Below are 6,882 nucleotides of genomic sequence, written 5' to 3'. Positions count from 1 at the left end.
ATATATTCATGAAATAATGTGAGAGAGGGAGAGCCAACGCTCACATCTTATCAATGAACAAGTCCTCAGGATGGGATTTGAGGTACATCCAGTTGATGGCTTGGCCAAAGGGACCCCATGAAAATCTCCAACAAACTGTTGTCAAAGCTGTAGGTTGCTCTCTACAAAACGACAACAAGTCCCCATTGTGGAAGTTAACGCCTACACACCTCATTTTACATGGAGATGTTGAACTGATGCCTACTGTGGAATTAGAGCAGAATTCTAATTCGGATTTGACAGTCTGGACTCAACCAGACTACCTGCAAATCTAGATAGCTGCTGAATTTCACTGAAGGTTAACAGTTTAGTTATTTTTTAATTGTTTGAGCCTAGTTTAAATAAAAACAAGCCATAGCTAGAAATTTCCCATCTATATGCTTTTATATTTTTGCATTTTATTCACATATATTTTTGAATATGCATATTTTAACATGGGAGACAATGACTTTAATAATTGGAAGTTGTTATAAATAAAAGAAAGGGGAATTGTACATGAAGAACTGAAAATAATTTGAGAGCTGTCTGCTAAAGTATCCACTGCTTGACCGAAGTTTCTGGTCTCTGGGATTAGGGATACTAGTTATTTGGCTGTAGACATTGTGATGCTTTAGAATAAACAACACCATAGAGAAGCCAATCTTTAGATGAAAGGAGCTTCTGATAACTAACAGGCAAACACCAATCTCTGGAGACTGAAAGATAATACAAATAGTTTTAATTATTGAACAGTAAAGTGGGTGTGAGAGAACCAATTTATAGATCAGTGTTTTGAACCCACTGGCTTCACTGTATGTAGCTTGTATCTTTCAATGTTGCATAAGATATTAGTTCAAGTCTATATCAAGAATAATTGATGTATACTCTGAACATTCTTAAAAGATTGTGTTAAGATTTGGTACTCAAACTGTAAAATTGACCAATTCCAAGCATACAAATCAATGGTGTTGGGTATATAGCATTTCCCGGTTTTAGAAATTTTAGTATTTGTATATACATATGAATATATTAATACCATGTCACTTTAATTATTTTAAGTATATAATTCTATTATATTAATTATATACACTATCAAGTGGAACCATCACACTTACCTAGTTTAAACCATTTCACCATCCCAGCTGAGCCATTAAAAATCTATCAATCAGTTATGATTCAGAAAAAGTAATTTACAACCCAATAAAATTATTTTTAATTATTAATAAAGGGAATGCCTACATCTTCTGCCTGGGAGACTGCACAGTTATGACTGTGCACTCAGAGTCTACTTAAGTGTGCTCACATCCACATGGAGGCAAAGTTATAAAAGTTTTTGATCACACATGCTTATCTCACAGACAGATACAACTACATGTACCAAAGACCATTGACAGTGCACATTTCTCTACTAAGGAAGCTTGTTTAAATGAGAAAATGGGTGAAGAAAGAACATATCAATGAGCAATAAAGAAGAGGGGATGGATGAAGTCTTATGGGAGGTAAATTTGGCAATTTTAAAACATCCCCACACTCGATTTTCATATCTTCTATCTTAGAAGAAGTACAGAGTCTAGTTCTTTTCCATTTGTCTATGAGTAGCCCTTATATACCTTGTTAAAAGTAATGGGGAAACGAGAGTCCTGATTCCAAGTCCCTGTGATCAACAGCCATGCCTCTTCTGATGGTCTCTGGGTTCATACTTGGAACCCCATGTCTACACTGTCAGGAAGTTTAATCCATATGAAGAGATCATTGGTAGAAGTGTTGGATGGAAATTTCCACTAGAGTTCTAGCTGACAGTCATGGCCTGTCTCCAGACATGTAAATAAGGATGCTGCCAGAAAAACGCCAGCCCCACTCTCTGACCAAGCCTCATGAGGTGTTGAGTGATAACTACCTAGATGAGTAATGTCAATTTCCTTTACCATGAGCACCCAAAATAATAAATGATCATGACGTTTTGCTCCACAAAATTTCAGGCCTTTGTTATGCAGCGTTAGACAACCACAGCAGTCAGTGAAATGCTAAAGATATGACAGGTGTGTGATCTGGATGGGGAGAAAGCAACAGACCAGAAATGAAGGTTCATTCTGTTTTCTAAGATAGGAAAAGAAGGTTTGAGAATTACTATTTACTTTTTTCCTGCTGCAATGATTGAGAAGGAAGGATTTCAAATGAATAAAAACTTTAAAATTTCCACACGGAAGAGAGAGGTGATGGTTTTTGTAAAGATGTAAAAATGCAGGATTTTATGTTTTGCCATTACTATTTTGTTAATACGGCACAGTTCCTAGCTTTGGAACAAGATTCTAATTTGTCACTTACATAATAAGCATAAGGTCTCATAACTAATCCCATTTATTTTTGCATATTCACTTTGCCATTAGTTATACACCTATTCATTAACAGGTATTTTTCTAGAGATAGTAGTTAATAATATATAATTTTTACATTCAACAAATTTATAAGAAAAGTTATGGAAGAGTCAAAGAAGTAAAAATCAGTAAGATACATTATGCCAAACTCACTTGGATAGTTAGTTACAAGATCAAGCTTTTGAGAAAAGCTATGGGGTGGCTGCCAGTGACAGATTCTTAGATCAGTCTGTTCAGGTACATGCACTCCTAGAGGGGAGGGTCTGAGCTCACTCAGTGGGGTTCTAGGGAAGATGAACCTTGTGGCAAAAAGACAAAAGTTTGGGCAAAAGATAGAATGCAGCAAAAGATTACAAATAATGCATTCTGGAAACTGTGTCAATATTGCTGAGGCAGAGATCACAGGACAGAGGAAGAAGGCAGAAAACCACTATTGCCTCTACCCTGTTAATAACTGTATGCTTTATCCCCAGGGTTTTCGGACACCATTGAGTTCCTTTCATGACAAGAGAGCACACTGATCAGACGTGACCGTGATGTGGAGAATATATCTGAGGGAGGCAGACTCAATTAGCTTCAGGAAGAACAGATCCTGGGTATGTACCTCACAGTGCAAAGCTGATGGTGATACCCATGTGACATTTTGGATCAAATGCCCTCTGTTTTGTGAAAGCAGAGGGTGCTTTGATAAGCCTGCAACAGATTTCAACCACAGATGATCTTTTCTAATGAGAAATGTCTGCCTCGGCAGTAACTTACATGAAAACAAAGCTTGGTATGTATGTATGTATGTATCTGTGTCAAATGAATATTCATGATTCATGAGTCATTCTAACATTTTTATAGTATAACCTTGAATGAAGGGGTCTGAGCGCTGCTGATTTGAAAATGGCAATCCTTGGCATATGAGCCAATGTGGCATTGCAAACTGGAATTTGTTCAGATCTTTTTGAGCGTGATTCATCCAGTTTGAACAGTGTGCATGTGTGACAACTATGCCAGCGTGCACTGTATTAAATCACTCTTCAAAAATAGTAATTCGCTTTTAAGCATCATTAATATGTAAGTGTATGGATATATGTGTGTAGTACATGCATTGCATGATATTGAAGATGCACATGCATATTTATTAGTGTAAAATATGGGAAATATATAAACTGAACGGTTCGGCTACAGAATGTGCTTCTAATGCATTCTATGTACATTCAATGCATAATTAAAATAATTCTTTGCCAAAAGAGTAGCTGATTTGATGGGACAACTGCTTTTTTTTTCTGCTAGTAGCAGAACAAATTAACATTACTGAGGGGAATGAAAAGAAGTGGTTTGCAGCAATTCATATAATAAATAACTATAGTAGCAGTAGCTATTGTCATTGAGCCAAAATGCTTTAATTTAAATCATTTATACTAATTACTGAAATTGCTAGGGAATCGTTAGGAATAAGTATTTATAGAAGCCGTGAGAGAAATTCAGTGTTGCTATAGACTTCACATTCATATTCTTTATTTCATTTTATTTTTAAAAGTCATTATGAAGAGAGACCTAAAATTTGAAAAGAAAGTTCAGGGTAATGATAAAAAAAAAATCTTCATCAGGCTAAGAGATGACTGCTTTTTTAACTGGGAGAGTAGAAACATACTACTTTACAAGTCATTTGTTGTCTTTCAAGCTTCGAGACCCCAAATGCTTAATATGTTATTTCAAACTGAATGGAAATCTGGCAAGAAACAAATGGGTTATTTCCTCTGCCAAGCACTCGGCCTTCAGTTCTTCCCTGCAAGCTGGTTTCAATTCACATCACTGCTAAGAGAGTTTATTCAGACTTCTAAAGGTTGCACAAAAGATTATCAACCAGTAGTCCTGAAGAAAGTGCCAAGACAAAATCTATGCAGTCAGCTGTGGCAGAATTGGTCAGTCTTGGGGAGATCTATCTCCTTGCTATCCTCAGCTGGTTGAGGATGTCAACTGTCTCTTTTTTAAATAATTTATCTATTTTTATTTCATGTGCATTGTTGTTTTCCTGTATGTATGTCTGTGTGAGGATGTCAGATCTCCTGGAACTGGAGTTATAGACATTTGTGAGCTGCCTTGTGGGTGCTAGAACTTGAAACTGGGACCTCTTTACCACCGAGCCATCTCTCCTATTTCTTGTAAAAGAAACACATGCAATATGGAAATCGATGTGATTGGAATGTGAATTTTATGGTTCCTTAATGACATTGTTTTAGAACTGGGGGCTTGTGTACTCCCATAACTCTCTTAACAGAAGAAATGTGTGAAACAGGAAAGCTGAGTCTCAGTGCTCTTCCCTTACTAGTAAAAGAATTGAAACTAGAATCCACAGTTCTTGAGCCAAGCTGGAAATCCATTCATGTGACATAAACACATCCCCCAAATTAAATGTGTACAGATCAAGTAGTCTGGTTGTTTTATGCTTAATTTTCAGATTTTGTTATCAGAAAATTTAGAACATAAAAAGTTTGAAATATGTTTCTTTGAGTTTCATGGTTTTTTTTTGATTTTGTGTTTTTGCTAGGTTTTCATTATTTCTACTCTAGCAGGAATGTAAAAAGAAAATGAAACAATAAAGTAACTTAAATACAAAAAACATTGCATTTATATAATATATGCCCAGCATGAGGTGAGTCTGTCCTTGCTGCATGAAATGTTGCAGTAATTTCCTTTTCTGTATAGAGATCTACTAAACTTCTTTTTAAAATCTCCTTTTAGATACATAATTTTTTTCTAGCATGCTAGTATTCTGTCAGCTATGTGTAAACCAGCATTTTCAAATTTGGGCCAACATGCATTCTTATTTAAATAGAAACTGTTGTTAAAATTCTTGTTTGGTTTAAATTTCATAATATAATTGACCTCAATCTTCAGAATCTCTCTGAATTAATATATTATACATATGACCTTGGCAGATTAGCTCTTTTCCCATTGACCAGGATCTTCTGGGTTTCAGTACAAAACACATGTCAGGTTCCTCTCTCAGAGGCACAGTGGATTTTAAATGAGTTTTATTAGGAGAGGGGACTGTATACATGTGACATGCTCATGTGTGGGTATTTGTACACATATGAGTCTGTGTGGAGACCAGATGTTGATGCTTGAAATAATTTCTCAGTTCTTTCTGAGGCTGAATTTCTTAGTGAACTGGGAACTTTCCAATTAGTCAGGACTAGATAACCAATGAGCTCCATGAGTCCTCTTGTTTCTCCTTCATAGAGCTGGGATTAGAGGCATGCATCAGCATATCTGGTTTTCTATGTACATGCTGGGGATCTGACTTCATATTCACAATAATGCTTGTACAGCAAGAACTTTTTGAGCTGAGTTAACTCCATCATCATCTAAACAGCTATAATATATTTTATATATAGTTATTTTGATTTCCCCAACAACTATATGATTTAGAAAGATGTCTTTACCATAGTTCTGCGTACGTTCTTCCTCAGTTTTACAACTGTGTTAAGATAAGCTGCAGTGGAATCCAATACAATCCCACACACACACACACACACACACACACACACACACACACACACACGGGAGTAGCTCTTAGAAACCAAAATCATTTTTATTTGCTCTGGATGACCCTCAAGAATATCCCATAAGTGAACTTACCTGTGCTTTCTCCTTAACATACTCTTTATTTACATAGACAGTATTCCTAGAGTAAATGAAATAAAATCACAGTGAAAACTCAAAAAAAATTAAGAAAATGTTTAAACATATTACTTTCATTTGATTAATAATTTTAAAAAATGAAACTTGGCAAAGTGAGTGACTCTATTTGTCTCACAATTGTGCATCAAGCTGTTCAGTATGTAGTTGGTACTTTAAATCCGATTCACTACTCCACACAACGTATTTTACCACATACTATAAATTATACTATGTAAGACTCCATGTATGTGGCTTAACATGAATGGCTTAGAACCTGTGAAAACCTTTGGGTCTGTTTAGAAAGCATCACCCTTTTTATTCAGGAGTCCTGTAGCCCACAGTATGGTGGACCTTTATTACACTTTAGTTTGCTACATGTGTGGCCTGTCCTGAAATAACTGCTGCTAGCCAACACATTGTACCCAAACTGAAGGCTTTGCTCCCCTCTTCCTCCTCATCTTTCTCTTTTTTCCCTCCTTTTGCTTGAATTGCTGTGAATTAAGACATGTTAAGTCAATGAGAATGGAACTATGGGTGGGTTAGAATAAATGTAAATTAAATGGTATATTTGAATATAACACTTAATGAACTTGTGAGCTAGGTAAGTGAATACCAGTGCAACAAGAAGAAGTGGTGTGAACTGTTCTTGTGGGATGTGCCATGAGCTGCTGCCTAGTGAGCCCTAGATATTATGACACAACATGTTAGCATTCCCAGTATAGAAATCTATAAAAATGAATGATCACGAAAACACACACAGGCAGAAATAAGTGATAGGCTAGGGAATTAAGTTTAGACTGTGCTTTCTTTCTTG

This window comes from Alexandromys fortis, unplaced genomic scaffold (genome assembly GCF_014885135.2).
Source record: "Alexandromys fortis isolate MF-2015 unplaced genomic scaffold, M_Fortis_MF-2015_v1.1 scaffold_2_26212498_36691700, whole genome shotgun sequence".
Classification (NCBI taxonomy): Eukaryota; Metazoa; Chordata; class Mammalia; order Rodentia; family Cricetidae; genus Alexandromys; species Alexandromys fortis.
The sequence above is the reverse complement of the archived record's forward strand: the minus strand, read 5'-3'. Positions refer to the sequence as shown.